Source organism: Ceratotherium simum, chromosome 20 (genome assembly GCF_057802395.1).
Source record: "Ceratotherium simum simum isolate JZ-2026a chromosome 20, ASM5780239v1, whole genome shotgun sequence".
NCBI lineage: Eukaryota > Metazoa > Chordata > Mammalia > Perissodactyla > Rhinocerotidae > Ceratotherium > Ceratotherium simum.
Window position 1 is genome coordinate 4,456,448 of NC_141919.1, and position 13,308 is coordinate 4,469,755.

Here is a 13,308-nt window from a genome sequence, read left to right on the forward strand (position 1 = left end):
CCTTAGAGAGTTCTAGAAGATCCCGCTTGCGTCGGGCCCAGCAATCTTCATTTTATCTGTTGCAGGTGGTCTCAGGGTGACAGCCCGAAAAATTAAGGCTTGAGAGGTAACAGCCGAGGGAAGATTATGGCCAACTGGAAAGGGCTGTGAAAGAAAAAAAGTTTTGCGAGTACAGACCCCCTAAATACTTGTTTTTCGTTACCCCCGCTACTCTGGGCAGTTTGGGCTGGGACCACTGAAGAAGGAGACGTGAGTGTGGCAAGATGTGTGGTTGGCTCTGGGTTCCAGAAAATTCCTTCGGGCCCAGGGCTGGGGGGTGTTGCAGGCGGGGCCGGGTAATTGTCCCTCCACGTCCCTTTGCTGCGCCTCCGCTTCCACCTGCGCGCCCCCTTAGCAAGCGCCGGCCCGCGCCCTCCTGCTCGCGGGGCTGCGTCCCGCAGGAGCGCCGGGGGCCGCGTTGGGGGCCCGCGGCGTCGGTGTTCCGGCCACCGCCGAGGGGCGGCCGCGGCCCAGGGCGCGCACCGTGCGGCCGGCGGCCGGGCGCGGCCCCGGCCTCGCCTCCTCGCGCCGCCGGCGCCGCCTCCTCCCGCGCCGCCGGCGCTGCCCGGGGCGGGGACTCGCGGCGGCGCTGGACGCGGCGCGGGCGCGCGGGCGGCGAGGCCGGCGCGGCGGCGGGGAGCGGCCCCGGGCAGCTTGGGAGCCGGGCCCCCAGCGTCGAGCGGCCACCGGAGCCGCGGCGGGAGGTGAGTGAGCGGCGCGCCCCTCGCCGCCCTGGCCGCCTTCCTTCTCCTCGGCCCCGGGCCCGCGCCCGGGGACCCGGCGCCGGTCCCCAGAGACGCCCCCCATCCCCCGCATGTGCCCGGGCTGCAGACTTTGACGGAGTCGGCGCGGGGCCGGCTCCGGACCTCCCCGCGCCCGAGCCTGCGCTCCGGGGCCGCCCCCACCCAATGGGCTCCGTCCCGCGGCCCCCGCGAGGGTCTGGGCGGGGGTTCTCTGCCGCTGCGGAGGCCGGTCTGGGCGATGTGGGGCCTTTTTGTTCTTAGCTGTGTCACGCGCGTCGGCATCCAAAGTCAAAAGCGTGCATCCCCGAAGTCGCACTAGTGCCAGTCCTGCGGGCGTGATTGGCACGAGCCGAGGGAGGGCTGGCCGCGCCGCTCACCTCCCTTCCCCTCCTCCGCCCAGGCGCGCTCGGGCCCGCCGGTGCCCACGTTGGCAGCGGGCGCGTCCTGGCAGGTGACGGGGAGCTTGGCGCCGGGTCCTGGGCCGCGCGGCGGGAGCACCTCTGGAGCCCGTCTCAGGGATGCTCCGGGCCCCTCTCATAGCTCTATTTCTCACCTTTGGCAGAGTGGAGGATCCACAGAACTCCTGCTCTGCCGTAGATATGGTCTGCTGAGTTTATACACTCTGTATTTCACACTATTTTTAATGTTTTTGTTTTTGTGTAAAAATAGGAAAAATACGTACTTTGGTGAATGTTCTTTTTAGCGGAATTTAAGAATCATTATGTTCGGAATGTCATAATAATGCTAGTCATTTTCAGATGTCTTATATCCAAATTTGCATAACTAAACTTGTGTGGCTTTTGGGGGTTTGAGATTTCCTTTGTCTGGTTTGGGGTCTCCAAGGCTCTATAGCCCTAAGTTTTGCAAATGTTGAGGGACATTCCCAGGGGCGGATTATTAACATGTTCAATAGCCTGATGAAATATTTAACAGCTCTGGAGTGACTGTGTTTGGCCCATGGCTGTCAGATTGACTCAAATTTAGTCAGTTTTAGTATTTCTGAATTTTTTGGAGGAGACCTGGAGAGCAGTGGAATCTCTCCGCGGTCCTTGTGGGTCTCTTAACGCATTCTAGCTCCTCCTGCTTGTGTTATAAAAGATTAAGCTAAGTTCATGCTTTTGGGAAGAATAATTTTACTTCCTTTGTGAATAGAAATCAGTAACTTGTTAAGACTTACTGTTCTTAGGCCAGAACTCAATTTTTAAAGTGTCAGTCTTCAAAAAGACGGTTATCTTTTTAAGACGTATTTTGTTCTCCTATGGAGAGGTTGTCACATTTTTTCATCGGTTTTGCTCAAAAATGAAAGACCAAGGATGGGAGGAAGGAGTGGGTCAGACTGCAGTGACATCGCTGTTAGGAGCTACGATGCTGTCTGCTTCTAATTGCTGACCACAGACAAGATTCTGCATTTACGTTGTTTTCCAAGGGATGGGGCAGAAACAGTAGTGGGGATGGTTGACCGTGTCAGGCCCAGGGCTACCTGCAGTCTGTCTGTGTGGCCACCTTCCCCCAGCAAGGTGGGAACTGCTGACCTTACTGAAAATCCTGTGAAAGTGCAGGCTGGCTTTCTGCGTCGAAGCACAGAAGGGTAGAAGGGCAGAACCTGGGGAAGCTGCCTGTGCAGGCAAGAGTTGGAAGGGTGGGTGTCTCCTCCAGCAGGCTGGGCTGTGCAGGGGAGCAGGGCCCCAGACGGGCGCTTCAGTGAGATGGAGCTTGAGGGCAGTGAGGTCCCCCAAGACCAGACTGGGGTGGTGGGGAGGGAGGCAACGACAGGGGATGAGGGGCCTGGTTCCTGGGGCTTTAATTCAGTTGTATTATTGTTATTTTTTATTTTTCTTTAGAAAAAAATAAGTTGCCTTAGGAAAAGATTCATTTCTTTTTTAATGACCTAACGTGAGAAATAACAGCCATAATTTAGATAAAGAAAAAAGCACTCTTTTTTTGTAAAAAACTAACAAAAAAAGCTTTGTTAAAATTTTTCCTAAACATTTGCAGAAGTAGAGGGAATGGTCTTGATATACTTTGGCTCCACCTTAGAAAAGTCTGAATGGTATTTCACTTGCCCCCTCGCAAAAAAACGTTCTTAGGTTGTGGTCGTTTTCTAGACTTTTCAGGTTACTGCTGAGATTACATTAAAAGAGAGACTTGGGGCCGGCCCCGTGGCTTAGCGGTTAAGTGCGCGCGCTCCACTACTGGTGGCCCGGGGTTTGGATCCTGCACACGCACCGACGCACGGCTTCTCCGGCCATGCTGAGGCCGCGTCCCACATACAGCAACTAGAAGGATGTGCAACTATGACATACAACTATCTACTGGGGCTTTGGGGGGTAAAAAAAAAAAAAAGGAGGAGGATTGGCAATAGATGTTAGCTCAGAGCTGGTCTTCCTCAGCAAAAAGAGGACGATTAGCATGGATGTTAGCTCAGGGCTGATCTTCCTCACACCAAAAAAAAAGAGAGACTTGGCTTGAAGTTTAAGAAGTGTTTCCCAAATTCTCAGAGAGTCTACTTTGCTTCACACAGAAATTTCCCACACTTTCAGCAAAAAAAAAAAAAATGCCTTCTCAAAATTTTGTCATTTTGATCTGATTTTTTTTTAAAACCTTTCAGGGCTGTATTCACAGAACTTGCCCTAGCTGAGATTTTGAAGATTAAAAGGAAAAAAAATATGTGCAAATACTATATAATATGATTATAGTGATATATATTGTAATTTGCTGTGGTTTCCAAACTTTCTTGGTCGTTCTTATTAGTAAAGATTTTAGCACTCTCGTGTGTGTGTGCGCGCGCGCCCGCGTGTGTGTTACTTGTTGTCTTGTGTCTCAAGGCCCAATACACTTAGGGCTGGATTCATTGTCAATGACAGTGGAGGTAAAACGCTGTTTCAAATACTCTTTCTTGAATTTGGAGTATTTTTGGCCTATTTTCTTGTCGGATTTGATTACACCATCGTAGTTTTTACTTTGTGACGTGGCTCGTGCACAGCTGACTCAGGATGAGAAGAAGCATGCGCTTTGCCAATTGTGGTCTTGAGTTTGCCTGTGCTTGCATTTATTAGTATAACTAATTTGTGCTTTTTATAGGATCTTACAACTTCATGTCTTTTGTAAGGTTTAGTTTAGTTATAATTTGCCAATCTACCCTGCTGTGCGTGTGCCAACAAGATATGTTGCGTTGTGCTGAAGGTGAAGGAAAGAGAGTGGGTGGCCCCATCAGACCTCCCCTCCCTGCTGAGGCACCTCAGAGGGTGGGGACATGTGACCCTCGACTGAGGGACTTAGGGTGCAGAGTCAGTTTCTACTTTATTAGCACTGTTAGTATTTTATGGTAGTATAATATAATTAGTATTGTGTAACATAGTATAAAATAATTAGTATAATTAGTATATACATAATATATATTTAACTTATTTGTAATATGTATATTACTAAAACATAGTTTTTACCCTATTTTTTGGATAAAAATAAATGTTACTTCTAGGCTTTTCTTCCCCAGCCCAGTGGAGCATCCTGTGCCCCCTCTGGGAGGTGTGTGCCCTGCTGTAGACAGCTGGTCTCTTACTTCAGCCTCAGATAATTCTTCCATTTGATCCTCAGAGGGACCCCATGAAGGCAGGTATAATTGATCTCCCCCTCCCCCTTTTTTTTAAATGAGGAAACTGAGACTAAAAAAGGGTCCATACCAGAAAAGTAACACCACAGCAGTTCCTTTCATTGAGTATTTACTTGGGGGCAAGTGCTTCCCTGGATGTCTGTTTAGTTTCACCCCAGCTTTAGGAGACTGACCCCAAGTTATCCCTTTACAGTGAGCCCCGGAGGTTGGAGAAGACGAGTGACTGCCCTGTCACCTAGTTAGAGACGGGGCCTCACACTCCACTACCTCTCCTCTCCGTTACATGCCCAAGGCTCAAGACGGGAACCTGGGTTGTCTTTGTGTCCCTTGAGGACAGAGATGTTTCTGGCCATCTCTGTGTCCCCAGTGATGGGGTCCAGCACAGAAGAGAGCCTTGGAATGAGTTCGGTTTTTTTCTCTACTTCTCGATATAGACATATGGTCTAAACATTTTGTTTTAGAGGAAGCTGTAAAATACTCTGATTTAATCTTGGAATGCTAGAAATACAGTTTCAAAACTAGCCAATGTTACCATTATATACCTTCCTTACATCTTAATTTTTTATTGTTAACTGTTTGGCTTTTGTATTAAAAATATACTCATTGAGGAAAAAAAGATTGTATAGAGTAAAAAAATGAAAGCGTCATTCTTTGTCTTCCTCTCCTCTCTACAGTCTACTCTCATTTACTACAACTTGTATGTATCCTTCCTCATAAACATTTGCTATACATTTTCTGTGGATAGAAAAATATATTCATTTATTGAGTGTCTTAAAATTTTTTCAGCAAAAATGGGATCGTATGGTAAATACTACTTTGCAACTTTTTTCACTCAACAATTTGTATTTTATCTATTGTTCCATAGCACACCATCTCCTGGCTTAAAAACACCATTTTATTATTGCTCGTGAGTCTGGGTTGCCTGGCTCGGCTGAGTGGTTCTTTTGCTCCACATGGTGTTGGTGAGGGCTGCAGTCTTTTGAAGCTCATTTAGGCTTGACTTCAAGATGACTCACTGGCTATTATCAGTTCTTAAAAGTATTGCCTTGGTGAATTCTTAGAAGGGACAAAATTTTAATATGCTAATGATTGATTTAGAAAAAAACTTTTTCACTACATTTCTCTGATTTCAGGGCTGTCAGAACTGCAGGGTCTAGCCCGTCATTTCTTGCTCTCTCTCATTTATATCTGTGTGGCAGATGGGTTGCTCCTTATCTTTGCTTCATTTTTTCTGTATCAGGGAGGGTGCTGTATAAAGCTGTGCTGCTCTGCACTTAGTGATCATTTCATTCTGACTAAAGAAGAGGGACCTTGTCCACACTCCATCAGTGACTTTGATTGAGATGCTCAAAGGGAGAAAAGAACCTAGACTAAGAAGTCACTTTAAAGGAAGTCCATTTTAGGTTACTCTTTACTTCTTAAAGAAGTAAAAAGAAACCTTACTTCTCTAGGGCAGACAGTAGTAGATGGGTTTAGGAAAAATGTTTGTGCCTGCAGATGGGCCATGGGGACAATCATAGCATAAAACCAAAGCTGAAGGATGACAAACGAAACTCAACCCTTAAACAGTAGGGACATACAAATATTTCCCCAGAGATAAACAACACATCCCCTCCGACATGCCTCTCTGCTTCTTGAAAATAAATGAGCGCAGCAGAACAAGACTCCCTTGTCAGACTTGCCCCGGGTGCTCTAGAGAGGACGGGGGTACTCACGCTGGACTTCAGTCAGCTTCACCCGGAAGGCTCCTGACACAGATGGCTGGGCCCCTCTGCAAGTCTCTGACTTGGTAGGTCTGGCGTGTGCATTTCTGACATTCCCAGGGGACGTTGATGCTGCTGGTCCAGGGACCACGCTTTGAGAGCCACGGAACTACAGAGGGGTCGGCGACCCTTTTCTGTAAAGGGCCAGCTGCTGTTTTAGGCTCTGCAGGCCGTGCAGGCAGGGTCACAGCTACTTGGTTCTTGTCTCCTGACAACCACAGACAATGTATAAACCAGTGGGCCTGGCTGTGTCCCAGTAAAACTTTATTTGTGGATGTTGAAATTTTAATTTCATGTACTTTTCACCTGTCATGAAATATTATTCTTTTGATTTTTTTCAACCATTAAGAATTGTAAAAACTAAGCTTACAGACAGTGTACAGAAACAGGTGGCTGCAGCATTCAGCCCTCGGGCTGCGGTTTGCTGACTCCTGAACTCGAGGAGAAACTTGGGCAGCTCCTGCCGAGATGGAGTCATGGTGTCCGTGTGGGATGTGGCCTTCACAAAATTCCAAGTGCTGGAAAAAACACGATGGAATTTGGTCCTTCTCATTTTCACTCCTCCATCTCACTTTTTGGTATTTCTAGTACATACCACTAAACGTGCACATTTATTAAAAAAATTTTTTTTCTTTTTAACAAAGATTTTTATTGAGGTGTAATTGACATATAACATATTAGTTTCAGTTGTACAACGTAATGATTCAATATTTGTATATATTGTGAAATGATCACAGCAAGTGTAGTTAACATCTGTCACCACAGTTACAAAATTTTTTTTCTTGTGATAAGAACTTTTAAGATCTACTCTCTTAGCAACTTTCAAATGTGCAACACAGTATTATTAACTATTGTCACCGTAAGGTTTTTTCTTTATAAACTATCAGCTTCCAGAATTGGGGAAAACGTGATGTTTATAATGGAGGGCTGGAGAAGTGAGAGGAGATTCTGTGTACTTCCTAGTAAGTTTTTAAGGCAGTTTAAGGGGAACACAATGGACTTGGCCATTTCACCCTCTGGTTTAGAGCAGGAGTTGACAGACTTTCTCTAAGGGGCCAGATAATAAACATTTTAACTGGTTTAATCCTCACAGTAACCCTATGAGTAGATGTCTTTCAACTGTTCGACTCTGCGTTGGAGCCAGAAAGCAGCTGTGGAGAATTCTTGAGGGAAGGGGCATGGCTGTGTTCAGTAACACTTGATTTACAGAACAGGCTGAGGATGGCCTGTGGGCCTTGGTATGCTGACCCCTGGCTTGGAGATGTTCTTGGGACAAGGTAGAACATTCTTAAACCCTCGAAAAAATGTTGGTGACCAAGCCCTTCACAGATCCCGCTGCTGTCCTGGGGCGTTCTCAGGTCCGTCTGCTCATTGCAGTGGCTTCTGAACTTCCTGCTCAGCACCTCTGGCGCAGCTGTTGGCGATCCAGGTGAGGCCAGTTCCTCTGAGAAGGAATAAAGGTGTGGCTCCCCCACTGTTTGGAAAAGCTGTATTGCTTCAGCAGTGGTGACATTGATCAAAGAAACTAATCTGATTTGATTTTTTGTGTATATTTGCCTACATGATTAAAAACCCTGTGTGAAAATAAGGAAAAACAAAAGTATTTAACTAGGAGGGTCAAGGGGCTCCAGCATTTGGCAGGTTGCCCATTTTCATGTTTTGTTTTGTTTTTTTAATTTTATTTATTTTTCCCCCAAAGCCCCAGTAGATAGTTGTATGTCATAGCTGCACTTCCTTCTAGTTGCTGTATGTGGGACGTGGCCTCAGCATGGCCAGAGAAGCGGTGCGTCGGTGCACGCCCGGGATCCAAACCCAGGCCGCCAGCAGCGGAGTGCACGCACTTAACCGCTAAGCCACGGGGCCGGCCCCTTCATATTTTTTTTCTTTTTTTTTTTTAATTAGAGATCTCTGTTCTCTTGTAAAAATTTTTGTCTTGTAAGCAAACAATAATTTTAACCAGTAGGTTGAATTTTTTAAATTAATTAAGCCAGTAGGAAAGAATCTGCAGTTTTTTCACGACTTTTCCAAATTACCAAGAGACTTTTAGTGCAGAAGCACGCCACTTAACTTTCATTCCAGGGAAGTCTGGAGTTTCACAATTGAGCTGATTTAGGTTAATCATTTTTTGGTATGTCACATGTCTATAATCCAATGAGACAAAACACCTTCTGAAGCCTAAATTAAAATGAATATATCTGTTTGACACAGTTCCATCTCCCCCCAGTCCACATAAGTTCTAAGGTGGGGAAAGGAGAGCGTTTGAAGTATTTGACAACTGTAAACTGGCTCTGCGTTACTGCCCTCGGTCGTCGTCAGCCTTTGTCATTCTTCACCTGTATCTGTCCCTTTTTATTCAGCAGCAGTGGTTTCTACAGTCCTGAAAGTCAGTGGTGAAGTGCTTTACAGGCCTGAAGCCTCAGCGTTGGCCCTCCCTTCCTCGTGGTCACCTTACCTGGGCAGCCCTGTGTCCCTTGGGAGCCCAGGGCTCTCTTAACAGTGCCCTCTGGGCAGCTGCGCACTTTCCCGGCCAGCCAAGTGCTGGCTCACGGTGAGGGCCTTATGAGACCGTCCTGGTGTTCAGCTTCCTCGGACCTCTCTCATGGTCCTGGTCGGGGATGCCCGCTGCTGCAGCAGCATCCTGGGTCAGCCCCGGGTGACGGCGGTTACTGCTGCTTCAGGTGACAGCAGAGCCCAGAGAAGGAGTGCTGATGGCTGGTTTCTAGTAGAAAGTAGTAAGATTGTGGAAGGAAAACATTCATCACCTTTTCCTTATAAAATGGGAAAAAGATTAGATCTAGAAATGATTTGTTATTCCTGTTTCCATCTCTAATAGTAATAGTAATAGTAGCCAGCATTTACTGAGCAGTTCCTATGTGCCAGATGTGGATCTAAGCACTTCTCATATCTTAACTCAGGTAATCCTCATAATAAACCCCATGAGGAGGACAGTGAGGCGCAGGTGGTCCTATGGCTCCTGAGAGGTGGAACCAGGACCTGACACTGGCCAGTGAGTTCTGGAGTTTGTTTTGTTAACGCTGCCCTGAGCTGCCTGGTGCTGGCACAGCACCTGACTTGTGTGGTTGCTCAGTAAATTTTTTGTTGATGGGCTAAGGGAAGGAGAATATTCAGCGATCATCTGTACGCTCCCCTTGAAGGCAGAATTGAGTTTATATTGTTTTCAAATTTCCAGTACACCTACCCACTGACATATATCTGCTGGAATAACAAAAGGTCATGCAAGGATCTCATGTACACGTATATTCTTAGGGAATTAAGTATATGAAAAAGAGAGCCTTTCAAAGCACCGGGTAAAAATAGATTATTCAGTAAAGGGTGCTGAAAGAACTGGCTAGCCATTCCAAAGAAGAAGAAGCTGTCTTGATTTTCCTACTGCTTACCACAAAAAGGAATTCCAAATGGATGAATGATTTAAATATAAATATGAAACCATAGACATGTTGGAAAGAAATACAGGTAAATGTATTTATAAACTTAGAGTAGGAAATGCCTTTCTAAGAATAAATAAAATCCAGAAGCAATAAAAGAAAAAATTGGTAAGATTAGGTTATTTAACACCACCACCACCAACAAAAAACGATGAGGAAAAATTCCAGAGGAAGCCAGAGAACAAATTAAAAATTGAGAAAAAAAATTACTCCCATGAAAGACCAAAGATTAGTTTATATTTAACATAGAAAGAATGCTTACAATTCAATACAGTGAGCACCCCAGTTTAAAAATAGGCGGAGAATATGAAAAGGCATTTCACCAAAATGAACATACAAATGGCCAGTAAATGAAAAGATGCTCATTTATGCTCCTAACTAAAGAAATGTATTTTAAAATATCATTACTAATGAGATCACCAAATATTAAATAGTTAACTTGTGTGTTATTGTGTGAGAAAAGAGACGTTCTCATAGTGCTGGTGGCAGGGTAAATTGTTTGAACTGCTTTGGAAGCCAATATGGTAAGATTTATCAAAATTTTTTTAAATAGTTTAGATTTATGAAAGAGTTGCAAAAATAGTACAGATGGTTCTTATATATCCTTCACCCACGTTCACTTTATGTTACTGTCTTACATACTCAGAGAATTTATCAAAATTAAGAAATTAACCTTGGCACTATCTGATGAACCAAAGTACAGAACTTACTCCGGATTTCAGTTTTTCCCTTAATGGCCTTTTTCTGTTCCAGGCTCCAGTCCAGGATCCCATCTTGCACTTAGTTTTCATATTTCTGTAGTTATTAAGTCTGTGACAGTTCCTCAGTCTTTTCCTTGTTTTTCTTGATTTTTTTTTTTATAATTTTTTTATATATTTATTTTTCCCCCAAAGCCCCAGTAGATAGCTGTATGTCATAGCTGCACATCCCTCCAGCTGCTGCATGTGGGACACGGCCTCAGCATGGTAGGAGAAGCGGCACGTCAGTGCACTCTCAGGATCTGAACCCGGGCCGCCAGCAGCGCAGCGCGCGCACTCAACCGCTAAGCCACGGGGCCGGTCCGCTTGTTTTTCTTGATCTTGACACGTTTTGAAGAGTGCTGGTCAGGTGTTTTATAGAATGTCCCTCAAATTGAGTTCCTCTGAATTTTTCTCCCAGTGCATCATATGAGGCAGTACATGATGTTGATTTGTCTCGTTACTGTGATATTAACCTTGATCACGTGTCTAAGGTGGTGTCTGCCGGGATTCTCCACTGTAAAGGTACTATTTTCGCTGTGTAGTTTGCTAAATATTTTGGAAGAGGTAAGAGCTTATCAATTTTAAATGCATATATATTTTGGCCCAGCAATTCCACTTGCAGAAATTTATCCACAGCTGTCTGTGATTTATTTCATCACCTGCAACACGGGGGTGATGATGCCCCTGGAACTGATGGAGAATTCAGTGACCCTGCATTTGAGGCACTCAGTTGTGCCTCACACACCCTAAGCTCACTGTGGTTCACCCTGCCGTCCCCAAGCCCCTGGGGGCAGATGTATTTGGAATTCAGAATTTGTTCAGAATTCAAGATACGTATAATGTGACAGCCCCAGGAGGATCTGCGGCTGCAGCCGGTAATCCAACACTAATCTTTCTGCAGTGGAATGTATAAATATTCACAAGAAGGGAGAAAGATAAAGACTAAGTATCTCCAGGTGAGTTCTATTCGGACCTTGGTGTGAGTTCAGGTCAGGTCTTGTGGCTGGATGAGTTTTTAAAAATCCCTTTGGGTTTTTAGAGCATTTTGGATTTCAGAATTGTGGAGACAGGATTGTACAGCTGGATAAGAGTTTGCAAACACAGTTGTGGATGTCTACGAGTGTTTGTGGCGGCATTGCTGGAAATAAGCCTAGAAAACCCCGAAAGGCCCTTTAGGAGATTAAGTAAATCCTGGTATACAGTTGTGCCCTGTTCAGCCCTTTGACAGGAATGGAGTAAACCATAATGTGCTGCTAGGAAAAGGGTGACAAGATGTATTACTAAGTGGTTCACGACATTACAGAAATGTGGGAATGATCTTGTTTGGATTAGAAAATGTATGTTGATGCTCGTGTGTGTCTGTATCGAGAAACATCGAGAATGGCTTCTAGAAGCGTGGCTGCATGTTAGAATCACCTGGGAGATTAAAAATACCAGTATCTGAGTCCTGCCCTAAACCCATTGGATTAGAAGTACAGGAGAGGGGCCCATGTGTTGGTATTCCAGGAGGACATCCCAGTGATTCTGATGCCCCCTGAGGGTTGAGAGCAGCTGAACTAGAGGAGACAGACCCTGGAGTGGGAAGAGGGAAACTTTTCATTTTACACTTTTATGTACTGTCTGTGGTTTTTCTCCCCAATTGTATTTGTACTTTTATATTTTAAAAAAAGTTTAAAAAGAATAAAAAAGACTGTTTGGTGCTCAAAATCAGATGATATTTTTCAGCAGATCTATAGAATCTTCTAGAAGTTTAGTGTTTTTGAGCATTCCTCTTTTTTAGTATGCACAGTGGTTGCTGATATCAACTGATAATTGAATTTACAACATTTTTTTCCTCTTTCATGCTGAGAGACTGGAAGCTGGTGAGGAAGGCACCAGCAGAGGCTGGACTCAGCCACCAGTTCTTTACATAGGAATTCTGGTGGGGCTTTACTTTAGGTGATTCAACTGGATTGCTCGTTTATCCCCACCTCGGCTGCCACACTAGTACCCACTACTAAGAAAGAAGATGTCTCCCAGTGACATGCTTGGATAGAACTACCGTCCATGGGATGAGAGCCAGCTCTGTCAGCTCTCACGTGTTCTCAGTCAAGAACTTGGCCTGGAAGGTGTGTCTGTCACTGGTGGTCTCTCCTCCTCGCTCGCCTCCTCTCCTTCCTCCTCCACTGCTCCGCATCTGGCATAAAAGCGTGTCTGTTCTCACAGAGACTGTTGCATTTATGGCGTTGATTGCGTGCCCTGCCCTCCCTCTGATAAGGTCCTGTTGTATCTGGCTCAGCGAAAGCCATTTGGACAGTCAGCTTTCCTTGTCCTTGGCGACCAGCGCTGGTATCCAGCCAGACCTGGTTTTGGGTTGAAGTCCGTGAGCAGAAGTGCTAGCAGTTCTTGTGAGCTGTGTTTGTGTGTCTGTCGGGAGTGCGGTGCTCGCTGCAGCTCCCGAGGTCTTCCTGACTCTGTGCCGCGGCACACCACGCTGCACCTGCGCGGGTCCGGGCTCTGCCGCGAGGCGCGGGCGTGTGGGGGAGCCGGGCTGAGAGCCTCGTCGTGCCGCCTGGTGACTCACACAGCGGGAGGTCACGCTCCTCCTGGAGGCCTTCCTGCTTTGCTCAGGAAACGCTTTGGTTAGGTGTCATTCATAATTCTGTCAAAGGGTGGAAACCTCCCTTGTTAGGAATCAAATCACAAAGGCCCCTGGGGAGTAGCGAGACATGGACTCTCTGTAACGTGATGTGGAAGCACTGGATGTCTGCCGTTGCCGCTTACAGAGACGGTTAATTCTCAGACTGTACTGGGGAGGCAGGTACTATCGTGACCCCATTTCACAGCTGAGGACACTGACGCAGAAGAGCAGCTATTTCTCGCCCGAGTCTGGGAGCCCGTCCTGGGAGCTGGCCGCCCGGCCCGGGGCGCCGCTCCCGCGTGCTTCCCCACGGACGGCTTCACAGGGCAGGAGACAGTGCCGGGCAT

The 13,308-nt window shown here is 46.3% G+C and overlaps 1 protein-coding gene across 3 annotated transcripts in view; it reads left to right on the forward strand.

The window, feature by feature from the left end:
- The first annotated feature begins 608 nt into the window (after positions 1 to 608).
- Positions 609 to 13,308, forward strand: part of GOLM1 (golgi membrane protein 1) — a 63,548-nt gene continuing 50,848 nt past the window's right edge. The window contains exon 1 of one of the 3 annotated variants that reach the window (XM_004440805.3): positions 609 to 743. The gene's annotated coding sequence lies outside the window, so the exon portion shown is untranslated. Of the gene's footprint in view, positions 744 to 12,430; positions 12,450 to 13,308 lie in introns of those variants that run through there. The other 2 variants (XM_087444321.1, XM_087444320.1) reach the window with 2 other exon arrangements.